The sequence below is a fragment of the Semicossyphus pulcher genome, unplaced genomic scaffold (assembly GCF_022749685.1).
Source record: "Semicossyphus pulcher isolate SPU_LCO1_2020_fin unplaced genomic scaffold, fSemPul1.0.p SCAF_1, whole genome shotgun sequence".
Taxonomy (NCBI): domain Eukaryota; kingdom Metazoa; phylum Chordata; class Actinopteri; order Labriformes; family Labridae; genus Semicossyphus; species Semicossyphus pulcher.
The window spans coordinates 21,168,231-21,181,156 of record NW_027211603.1 but is presented as its reverse complement, the minus strand read 5'-3'; the positions used below and the strand labels follow the sequence as shown (position 1 = coordinate 21,181,156).

The following is a 12,926-nucleotide window of genomic DNA, read 5'->3' as shown; positions in this document are numbered from 1 at the left end:
AATAATGTCAGTGCAGATGGTGACTTATTTAGGCTGCATGGTTAAAGTCATTAATAGAAGCAGAAGATACTGTATGACATACGTGCTTCTTCCTCCTACCTCCATGTTGTCCACTGACCATCCAATCAGAGGAGGCTAAACTGTTCAATCAAGGCGCAGCTGATTCTAGCGTTCGCTCGTTGTAATAGCTATGAGCAAGAGCTAAGTTAGCCTTGCAGCTAGCGGTATTAGAGGAGAGGACAAAGTTGGCGTAAAAATGTCTTCCTTTTTGCTCCCAATTAGCAGACGAGCGGCAGCGTTTTGCACAAGCTGAAGATGCTGCAGAGATGCTCTACACCCACATACAGAGTTAGGCAATGAAAGCATGCCCTTTTGGTCTCTGCAATTAGGTCAATAAAATATGTGCGCTATCAAAATGAATTGGAAAGTATCGATAGCAGCAAAAGTCCAACATCAGGCATCTGTACCTGATAGCTTTTGTACAATTCTTGTTAATATTGGCTTGACTTTTGTTTACAGTCACTTTTTCCTCTTAACCTTAAAGAATTGTTTCACATTCATTCGTGTATCTTTATACAGTACTAACTTGTACATTGAAAGACTTTTGAGCTGCTGCTATCTTTCCTCCTGTCCATGAAGATAACCTTCACTGACCGTTCAACACAGTGAGTCAGTCATATTGAGTCAGCAATTCCCTCTTCATGTTCCCCTGGGTGGTTTCCATGTTGAGCTGCAGCAGAACTACAACAAATGTCTGACTTTCTTAGGGTCAGAAGTCCAACTTCAGAAGATTTCCACTTTATTTGACCAACTCAGTCATGTTTGTTTAAGGTTTGTTTTGCACAGAGCGGCGATTTGTCCTGTATCTCTAGTGGAGAAATATTCTTAATCGATCTCTCTCAGGCCAGTTTGAACAGGAAAAAACACACAAGAGAACGGACTGGGGTACCCTCCCACTGGGTGTGGTTTCCTCTATAATATAGCGCAGTAGTCCAACTCTGCTTGTTATTCAGCTCATCTTTGGACTGAAGGTTTACAGCTCTGCATCGACTACAGGCTAGAACACACCGGCTATAACCATGGTTCGAGTCCACATCCAACACGCGTAAGTTTATCACTCTATTATGATTATTACTCTTAAAAGTGACACATATTGTTATTATTTATTACATTTTGAAGCTACTTTTGAGCTACTGTTTACAGAAAATATAAGTCCTGGAGTAAATGGTAGGAAACACTTTGTGCATCAGCACTTTCACAGAGAATTAAATCTGCCTTCACCTGGATGAAGGTTCATATTTACCCTTAAAGTGTTAAGGGCGTTTGAATCTAAAGCTCAATGATGTCATAAATATTGCATTGCAGTGTATTAATGTTTCTTTTCCTTCTGTTTTTGTGTTTTATAGTCAAGACTGACAGACCCTCCAATGAGTCAGGCAGCTGGTTCAGTTGCTGTGCTCCATTCCCGGAGTGCAGGTGACACAACAGATAGGACCACCAAGTAAGCTTCATCTCTTTCCATTTAGACATGTTTTAATGTGATAAGTAGATGAATACTTGTGTTTTGTTTTTGTTGGTTAGTTTTGTTTTTTTGCCACATTTTGAACTTGGACTTATCCAATGAGAAATGATTTAGAGCAGGCATGTTGGAAGTAGGGGTGCACTATCAACATAACTTGTTTGTCCGATAGTCCTAGCAAATATTTGGAGAACAAACTAACATGTCCCGGTTTTCAACATTCACTACCAAATGGTCCCGGTTTTCACCACAATTAAAATAATAATAATAAACTTGTTTTCAGCGCTTACATAGGCGTTTATTATGTTCTGTCCAATTCATTATTACCTAACCCAATCAAAAACCACCATGCGTCTGAATTCAACACAGATTTGTCTATATGTGTGTCAAGCAATCAATCAATGTGTCGTTGTCAGGGCCGTTGCTATGACGGTTCTGGCTGGATATTCGATGCGTGCGCAAACCTTTGACGTGACCTTGTTAGCTGGCAAATTAGGCTAGCGGTTCAGTAGCTAATGTCCAAAAAGCGGATTTTCGATTTCTTTTCCAAACCTCCCTCTTAGCCAGAGAGAGAGAGAGTATTGGATTCAGTTATATGATAGCATCAGATGCAATCATATGGTGGTTTAAATTTAGAAGCACGACGCCCAATTTATTTTCTAATTCTAGGGACGAAATTTGCTATCTGCAGATACAAACCTGAAGTCACAAGTTACGAGCTGTGAGTTACAAGTACGAATTCTGACCATTTCTTGACGGCTCAGCTAACCAGCCAATCAGCTCACCTCCAGTTTGTCCACTGACCATCCAATCAGAGGAAGCTAAATTGTCCAATCAAGGCGCAGCTGATTCTAGCGTTCGCTCGGTGTAACAGCTATGAGCAAGAGCTAAGTTAGCCTTGCAGCTAGCGGTATTACTCGCTGACTCTGCCCGGTGCCGAGGCTCTGAGCACAGGGTCTGTTAGTAGTCACTTATCAGACTAGAACAGGAGCTCAGACCACCGGAACATCTGAGTTTTCAGACCTGGGGAGGGGAGACTCAATGGGGAATGATGGTGGAGTGGTACAAGTGATTCTAGCGTCCGTGTTCATTGTGGCCAACAACAGGTTTATTATGGACGGAAGAAAGTAGGGAGACTAGACAGGGAAATTATTAATTGTCAGACTTTGTAACATTACACGCCGCTGAAACGGAGTGTCTTTGTTGGCCTTGTACCACTGACAGCTGTGCAGAAACACAATTTTATAACATGAGCACTACTTTTGTTGAGAAAAGGCTCCTGATCGATGAATAGCTTTGCTAAAGTTACTGCTGTTAAGTGTAGCTTCTGTTACTTAACTGCTGTCGACACTTTTTCTATTTTATCTTAAGTTATCTTTACTTATCTGTATATGTTTTTAAGAGTACATTCAGCAACACCACATATTTAAGTATAAATATGTGATTATAATTCTGCAGTTTTATACAGCTCTGTTTACACATTATGTCTTTATCTTAGTGTACTTAATTTGTATTTTTATTTTGACACTTGCTTTGGCAATGTAAATGTATGTTTCCCATGCCAATAAAGCTCTTTGGAATTGAATTGAATTGAATTGAATTGAGAGAGAGAGAGTAAGAGAGAGAGAGAGAGAGAGAGAGAGACCAGGCCAAAGGGGGTCACCAGAACAACACAGCCATCCAAGCTTCACTAGCAACACCAATACGCAGCCTCCACAACCGAACCAACCAGAGCCCCCAGAGGCCTCCCACCCCCACTCCTCCCAGCACTTCAGCCAGCTCTACAGCCCCACCCACCTACTGGACAGAACTATGCTGAAGTGAGGCAAGCAGCAGCTCCGCCCCCTACTGGTGACCCTTCAGGACATACATAACATGCTACACCTGCTCTGCTCTAACTTATTACTAAATAATAGCAAAAAAACAGAGACAGACACATTTTGTATTTTTAAAATAAGGGGAAAACACGTTTTGAAGATAAAATGAAACATGATTATAATTTACTAAACTTTACAGCAACATTACAGAGAACGCTGAACAAAACAAAATACACTGTGAATGGAAAACTTTAGCGATCAAAAACATCTTTAACAGAGCAAGAAGTGACGGAGAGCATCCAGGCCCTCAGACATAAAAAGGCCTGAGGTGTGGACAGTATATTAAATGAAATGATAAAGTATTCTGATCATACATTCAAATTGGATTCACTGAAACTGTTTAATATTATTCTACCTGTTGGTCTTTTTCCTGACCTGTGGAACAAAGGTGTAATAACACTCAGTAACCTGGGAAGAACCTTTTGTGATATTCTGAATAGGAGGATTCTCAGTTTTATTACAGACCACCATATTTTAAATAAATGCCAGATTGGATTCTTACAAATTTCCACACCACAGACCACATTTACACCCTCCACACCCTGATCCAACAGGAGTTAGGGAGTAAGGCCCTATGCCACACTCTGTGGCATTAGGGCCTTTTCTACAGACTCCTTTAGAGCAACATTGGAGGAAAACATACAATGTTATTAAGTCTATGTAGACCAACAGTGAATGCATGACATGCACGTTCTAAGCAGCAATACGTAAATAAATTATCTGCAAAAGAAGGAGGAAATACTTTCTTTGTTAATAACAAATAGACTAATTTAAATAATCTAGATAAATTCTACGTGTGTCCAGTTGGTGGCGGTAACGGACCGCATTTGGCTCCTATTTCCCAACAGAAGAAAATGACCAGCCAAATTAATGGCTAATGTAGCTAGCTTCCGCGTGCTAGTCGACAGCCTCGGAAGCTAATGACCAGCCTAGCCAGTAGCCGATCCAATGGGTTGCTATACAAGACCCATGACTTTCCGCCTTGGTCGAATGAATAGCACTTCTCATTTACCACCGTCGGTCTTTCAGTTACCAGCGCTGGCTTATCATTGACCAGATCAGTAGCTGGCTTCGGCTAGGACATAGCCTCCTTCGGCCTCTCAATACTCTTCATTTTGTCTTTTTCCCGGCACCACAATGCATAAGTTCTGTCAGACCTGGGCCTTGACTGTTAACCTTAACAAAACCAACATTATGGTTTTTCAAAAGAAGACCACAAGTCAAGATAACACACAATTTTTTTTTGGACACCTCTCTATTAAAACACACTAAAACTACACATATCTGTGCTTCAACATCAGCTACACAGGAAGCTCCACTTTGCTGTGAAAGATCTGAGAGACACAGCAAGAAGGCCTCTCAGGCAATCAGACGAAATATAACATTCGACTTTCCGATTAAAATCTGGCTAAAAATTTTCCACTTTGTATTAGAACCAATAATTCTGCATGGCAGAGTGCAGAGAAACACACCAAACAACACATATAGGGCATAACACCCCCCAAATAAAACAACACAACAGCAGCCTCAGGACCCCAACACCAACCAAACACAGAGACACAGAGAGAGAGAAAATCACCACTGCTCAGAAACTAGTTCATGATGTCGTCCTTTTCCACCATCAGTTTCACATATACTGCCGGCCACAAACCTGACTGGCAAAATCCCTCCCTCCTCCTCTCTCTCTGTCTTGTCACTGCACACTGGATTCCACATGCTCTGATCTCAGAGCAGCTGGTTTAACCCCGATATCAGATCTGACTTTCTGGACAATGGGTGGCTGTTTTATAGCCTCAACCAACAATATTTCAAATGAATAATTCATGAATCACAAAGAGATTTAAACACAAAATATTCTGTTGTTTAGAGTGGTGTGAATAGGAAAAAGTTTACTATGCCACTTGATCACACTCCTCCTTCTACTATACTTTTGTACAGTATTATCATGTACTAGTAATATTTTCATGAGCTAACATGCAACTTGCAAGAAATAAATGTAGGGTTTAGCATCTATTCTTTCAAATGTATCATCAGTGAAAGACAGAGACAATCAAGTTTGAAATGAATCTTTGTAAATATGTTGCGAGGATTGCATTCTTGTTTACATTTTTCAACATGAAATGCTCACTGATTGGGGCGCTGGTTTGGCTCGGTTGGTAGAGCAGGCGCCCCATATACAGAGGCTACAGTCCTCGACGCACTGATCGCAGGTTCGACTCCCGGTTTGCCGATCATTTGGTGCATGTCTTCCCCCACTCTCTACTCCCCACATTTCCTGTCTCACCTCAGCTGTCCTATCATATAAAGGCAAAAAAAAGCCCAAAAAATCATCTTTAAAAAAAAAGAAAAGAAATGCTCACTGATGGGTACAAGTATCTGTTTGCTCATATTGAATCATTTCATAAAATAAAACTGCTAGTGGCCGACATATTTATGTGTTACGTCATAACACAGGGGAGGTCAATGCTTCCCGTAATTAAGTCTTTCAGAACATTGACCTCATTTCTTGGAGGTACTCCAGAGCATCTGCTCCAAACAACCTCTTAAATCTGTCCTAATATTCTGCTATCACATCAACACAGCTTTTTTCACATGTGAACTTTGTAAGAACACAGTAATCAGGACACTCTTTCCCAGAATATAATTTCACAATAATATGTTGCGAAGATTGCACAGACTTTTTGCTGTTCTCAGTTCTGATTAATGTAATTTTACATTTTTTCTTGTTTATGCAACAACATGGCATGCTCACTGATTGTTCACTGATTGTTTGCTCATATTGAATCATTTCATATAATAAAACTGCTACTGGCCGACATATTTATGTGTTAAGTCATAATGATGTTGGCAAATAATAGTCCAGCGTCCTCAGAGGGGTCGGACTTCTTAATATGAGTTTGACACCCTTGCCCTAAATGCTATCATTACCTTTAGAATATGTTATGAATTAAACCAGATTCTCATTTAAAGCTCCTGTGAGGAGTTCTTCACTGGTTATGAAAACAACTGAAATGAATTCTCATTTCTCTATACGACCTACAAAAGCAAACCAGACCATCAGCGACAAGATTGATTATTTAGTAGGTGTCATAGGAAGCGATTAACTGCAGGCTGCCTTTGTTTACATTTTACAGGGCAAACATTTAAAGTGAGTGATACATATGACTGTTACAGAAAGCAGGATGAGATTTTTTGTTAAAAACCACCACTTAAGCATGTACAGTACAAAATCAGCAAAGAGAGAAGAGGTAAGGCTTTGTCCACAGGGGGCGCCAAAATCAACACAACCCAAAATTTCCTCACACTGTTCCATTCGAGGACAAAGATTGTCTATATTTAAACCTGCTGTGAAAATAAAGACGTTTTGTTTTCAGGTTTAATGTTTGAGCGGTGTTTAGACTACAGTGTTCTAACTTTTCCTTTTAGCTGTGCCCAGCCCACCTCTGCTTTTAACCTGCTTTACTGGTTGTAATTTGACCACAGATAATATTTGTACACAAACATGCTGAGCTACTTTATATTCAATTGATGTATTTTTGCTGTCTCACTTTGTGCAGACTCCTTTGAGGTATGGGTGAATAATCAGCAGGTCCACTCCAGGTGCTGCACAGGGCAAAATCCTGATCCTTATCAGGTAAGCATGTTAGTGAGGTGGAGATCTTTAAAAAAACAAAAGACATCTTATTTGAAGAGACTAAATCTTAATTTTAAGAACTTCAGGTAAAATTGACGTATTGAATGAAATAACTTAGCTTAGTGATGCATTATTGCCCCCTCCTGGACTGGAAAACAACAGCTCTTAAGAATGACCTGGTTCCATTTGAACCAAAGAGCTTTCAATACAATCAGATCATTCACTGACATAATGCACCATGCTGTTGCTAGCTAACTTATGGATCTTTAGTCTATGAGGCTAAAGGTTTAAGGTTAATAGAGGGGTGAATGTCATGATATAATTGGCTTAAACTGTTTGTTTCAGGCTAACGTAAGCACACATCGTATTTTGTTTCATAGGAAGAGAGCCTGATTGAATTATGATATAAGAATGACATAGAGATATATTTAATGTATTTTCTGGGGCTTATATTGTGACTACTGCACAGTTTGATAGAGGATTTGATCTAAATATAAAAGAGATATACCAGTACTGAGTCTCTCTGAACACTGTTCTTGTTCATGATTTCATGGGACAAACATTTACAAAGAAAATATTGAACTTAATTCAATTTTAAGTGCTCACAATGACAATGCTAACATGCTGATGCAGACATAATGTTTACAGTGTTTACCTGCTTAGTTAGAGTGTCAGCACTCTGACCCTTACATTATAACAGTTTAAGGTTTAGACCAAATTAGTGAACAGACAAATGAACAATACCATCCCTGGAGCCAGGCTGCTGGCTTGGTTAAAAAATACCCCAAAATGTGAGTAGAAAACCGATGAACCAAGTTCTAACTTTTTTTTCTGTTTCCAGATAAAGGCGGCGGTGCAGAGCATGAGCCAGGGCTCGGGATGACGTTAGTGGAACACCAGGAAGCTGGTGCATCAGACGAGCAAACGCTCTCATTGTTAGAGGAAAGATTGTAAAATTGAAGCTAAATTCGCACTGAAAGACGGTTTGTTTTCAGAAACCCTGACGACATTCTGTCTTAAACATTGAGGAAAAATTAATAATTGAAAAATTAGAATATGGAATTAAAAACATTGTTAAAACTGAATTTGTTGACCAAAGATAGACAGTCGTCAGCCACGAGGAGATCAGACCATGTACCTTCACTTTAAAAACAGACAAAGACAAGAAGAAGATGAGAGCAACTCTGAGGAGCCAGACACTGATCTGCACTTCTGTTTATGAATGTTCACACTAAAAACATGTGGTGTGTACATGATGCAAGTCCAGAAGCTTTGCAGCCAACTGGAGCCTGAGAGACTGCTCTCTCTGTGTCTGTCTGACTCATAAATAAAACATATGTAACGCTGTATTTACTCATGAATGGAAATAAGGAAATGTAACTCTTAATCAAGAAGTTTAAGGAAATATGCTTCCTCACTTTTTTGCAAATAGTCGTCTTGGTTACTTGGCAATAAGATGAGAAGATACCCACTCTCAGGTCTTTCTTGAATTTGAAGCTGCCACCAGAAGCCAGTTAGCTTAGCTTAGCATAAAGACTATACGCGTGGAAATGTCCTGTCCACAAAATCTGCCTTCTAGCTCCTCTAACGTTCCCTTATTAACACAGTACATCTTGTTCATTTGATCTGTACGACAACCCAAGTGTAAAAAGTAAAATCTGCTGTTTCACAGGGCTTTATGAGCCGGATATTTTCTTGGCTGGGATCAGTAACTTCCTGGAGTCTCCACTAAGCCTACTGGTCCTGTCCAGGAAATAGACCAGCACATGACCCCCTGAAAATGTTTACTCTGTGGCTTTTGTACAGGTCAAACAAACAAAATAAAACATGATAAGTGATGAACTTAAGAGGTGCTTGTAGGCAGAATTTATTACCTTGGGACAGAGCATGGCCAATCTTTGTGCTAAGCTATGCTAAGCTAACCTGCCGCAGCACATTTAAGAGAGCGGTATTGATCTTCTCGTCTAACTCTCAGCAAGAAAGCCAATAAGTTTATGTCCACAAGATATTTAACTATGCTTTTTTTCTTGGGGGCTTATTTCCTCTTTGATTTTTTTGAATAAATTGAGACTTTGACTATGGACATTTTCTAAGCTACTTCTGCCTGCATTATGGTGTGCACTCCCTGTACTGGTGACAGCACTGAACTTCTGATTTTCTATATTGGCACTTCAGTCTAAAATAGCCTATGAACACTGACTCACACTTTTCTAACAAATGTGATCTATTTTAGATTCATTCTGCCTCACACTTTACATGTATGTTATGTGGATGGTGTTTTTAGTGAAGTCCTGGGTAGTGCTGCCAACTTTGTACTGTTCGCTTACTTACTGCATTTTAGATAAACAATAGGTCAATGTCAAATATTACAAATGGGAATTTGACCCTGAATGTATATTTGATCTTTAAAAACAACTTAATCTATTGTTTGCTAAGTTTTTTTTCTGAAATGCAATAAAATATAATTGAAGAAACAACTACCTGCCGAGAACGGCCTTGTTAGACCTTTTTTTTATTGCAGTTATCCCATGATCAGGAGTCAATCATTTAGTTATCTTGAATAAATGAGATAATCAAGTCTTTATTACGAGAAAACAGAAGGTAGTTTCCTCTTTTTATTATAATGCAGATCAGAAATCAGGAGTGGAACAACATGTGCCAACATGTAAATATGGCCTCCTTACAGCTGTAGTGATTTCAGCTGAATGTGAGAGATGAAGGAGGAAGATTATTGACAAATCATTCAATCACTGTTCACTGCTATGCAACCTCTCTCACAGTAATGTGATCTCTAAGACTGAAATCAGTAGAGTTCCAATGAACCAGAACTGATATCGTAATAAAATCTCGTTATCTCTTTGTCTTCTCGAGAGAACAAAATAAATGAACCAGTTATCACAACAAACTCAGCTTTCTTTCTTCATGAGATAATGAAGTTATGAACTCCAATTTCCGGACAATAGCACGAAAAATACTCCGGCGGTTCTTGACATCTGTACTTCACAGATTATTTGATCAGTGCTGACATTGTGTCTGCATGACTAATGCGTTCACTCACCTCATCAGAGATCACGATCAGCAGAAAGAGCCAGACTTCCTGAACTGTCCACCTGATCAAATCATGTCTGTGAAATCAAATAAATACAAACCTGGCTTGTGTAATGTCGCTCAGGTTAACATGTATTTTCAAACGTAATTTTGCAAGTTAATAAAGCAGTCAAACAAAGTAGTGAAGAACATGTGATGATTGTGTTATGTGTAGTAGCAGCAGCAAGTAATAATGAGTGAGGCGAGTACTCCTTTTAACCGACTTTATTGCTAGCCATGCAATAACACACGCTGCATACAGCTTCGACTCTTTTCTTTTTCTGTCACCACTCTTCTACGATCTCCCTCGCCAATGGTATACTATGCAATCTCATGGTGGACACAACATTACCCCCTTGCTTGAAAGAATATGCAAGGACGTTTCAAAATAGAGAAAGTAAAAACTTAACAGGCATTTGTGACAACTTAGGTTAGTAAGACACTCTGAGCATAACCTTAGCTGCTATAGAAAATACCAAATACCACATCGATCCCTGTATACTGCAGTGGATAATTGAACATAACATACTGTCTAATAAAGTTTAGGTCATTACAGAACTTGACATGACAGCTTTTTTTGTTTGTTTGTTTGTTTGTTTCTGTCATTAACCCGGCTGGAAATCCATCATCCAGGTAGATGGAGTGGCAACTCTAGCACTCCTCCTAAGAGTCACAGGAGCTGTATGAGCTGGCTCCACAGTAGGTAATCCTGGACGCGCTGGATAGCGAGTCAATCGAGAACAATTCCACCTCTTAATATCACTTAGCAAAATAAATACTTGGTCCAATCTGTCTCTGAATAGACAAGGGTGGTATGAAATTTGGTGTGCCTTTGTAGATATGGTCAGGCTTTCTCATTTTCACGCAATCCCCGGGTTTGCATGCAGGGGTCCTCGCACACCGACGTTTATCACTGTACTGTGATGTTTTTCGGTTTCTTTTTCACTGTATCTGTCACAGTAGCACACTTTTGTCCTTAACTGGAAAGATGTCCAGCTTGGTTCTCATCCTCCTGTTGTTTAACAGTTCAAATGGGAGACACTGCTGTCTACCTGTGTCCAGTAGCTGTTCTGTTCTGTTGCTGAACAACCTCAGCAGTTACATGCTGAGAGAATGCCACCTCCGGCCATTTGCTGTGGTAGTCCCCCAAGGTCAACGCGAACCTACAGGAGGCAGGAGCATGTTCAAAAGGGCCCACAATGTCCAGTCCCACTTTTTCCCAAGGCTTGTTTGGCAGGGCAATGTGCTGAAGTGGAGGTGAACCACAGTAGTGCGCAGGGAAACAGGTACAATGTAGCAATCCTCACCTCTCGTGACTGGAACGTCGGTCGCAGATAATTGGTGTCGGATCGGGAAGTAAGGTGCCAGTGCAGGATACACATCCTTTTTGCGTTTAGGCCATCCCTTTACAATCTGGGTACGCAAGAGGTTGAGTTCAGGGCATTGCGCAGAGGAAGATGTGAAGTAATCTACGGATGGATCTGATAGTACAGACACCACCATATCCCCAAGTGTGGGCTTAAATTAAATGAAAGAAACTTCTGACAATAAAATCTGTGCAAATATCTTATACCTAAGATTTTTGCAAATATTTTTTCATTAATTTATTAATTTTAGCTCCAGCACCTCAATCAAGTTTTATACCGGTGGAGCGTTTATTTTTTCTATTTATGAAAATTTTGGCTGTAAGTGGACTACATATACATACTACTACTACTACTACTACACTACTACACATGGCCAGACTAAATCACGGCTATATCTAGCCCAGAAGCTTAAATGACAGCTATTGCTTGCTGGGATTTGCATCAATGTAATTCAGTACCACAATAAGCGAGTCCCCATCATATCATTCTTTTAATTTAAAAAAGTGTTAATAAAAAAAATGTAATGTCAAGAAATGGCTTGTTTATCGCAAACTAGTATATTTTTAACTACTGTGCACTGAATTGTTTTGGCTGTTTTAGGAGGCCAATAACGAACTACCTGTCATGAGTTTCTTGTTTAGTTCTGGGTTTGTCTTGTATTTCGGTGTTCAGTTATTATTTCTTGTTTTACCTTGTCACTTTGTCTGTTGTCATGAGTTCTCATCGTTTAGTTTTGTATTTAGTTTTTTCTGTGTTCTTGCCAGGATTTGGTTTTGTTTAGTTCTGCATTTCGTTTGTGTTTCATGGGTTAGATTATTTCCTGTTTTACTTTGTCACCTTGTCTCTTGTGATACCCACTTTCTGTCTTTGTGTGTTTCCCACTTGTTTGATTGTGTGCCCTGCCCTGATTGTTTTCACCTGTGTCTGATTAGCCTCACCTCCTAAGTTTATTGAGTCTTTGCGCTCCCCTGTCTCGTTGCTGGTTCATTTTCGTGTTACCTGTAGACTTTTTGTTATCTTTGTGGATTTTCCTGTTCCCTTGTGGCTCCCTGTTGTTGCTCCTGTGTGTTTCCAGTTTTTCCTTTGGATTATTCTTTTACCTTGACTGTGACACTTTTTTGTTCTACCATTTAGTTTTCTGTTTTGTCTTTTGTTGGATTTAAGATTTTCTTTTTGCATTTTTTGCCTCAGTTTATTGAACTCCTTACCATTGTCTGCACCTGGGTCCTTTACCTTTTATTTAACCCAAACCGTGACACTACCGATGAAAACTAGCCTTGTGGCTAACTCCGGTGCATTTATATTTTGTTCGAATGTTGGTTAATTTACATTGTCCCTTTTCTTCAAATAAACTATTAAATTAAAGTTAAAGCCGACTGACAGCTCGTCTAACTGGCGGCTGATCAGGCGGTGATCAGCTGACGCCGTCATCACAAACAGCA

General features: G+C 39.7%; 1 long non-coding RNA gene across 1 annotated transcript; it reads left to right on the top strand.

Annotated features, from left to right (window-relative positions):
- Positions 1–1,019: 1,019 nt before the first annotated feature.
- Positions 1,020–9,508, top strand: LOC138588380 (uncharacterized). Its single transcript, XR_011307821.1, has 4 exons — positions 1,020–1,105; positions 1,407–1,501; positions 6,954–7,030; positions 7,872–9,508. It is a non-coding gene; the product is annotated as an uncharacterized lncRNA (long non-coding RNA).
- Positions 9,509–12,926: the final 3,418 nt, after the last annotated feature.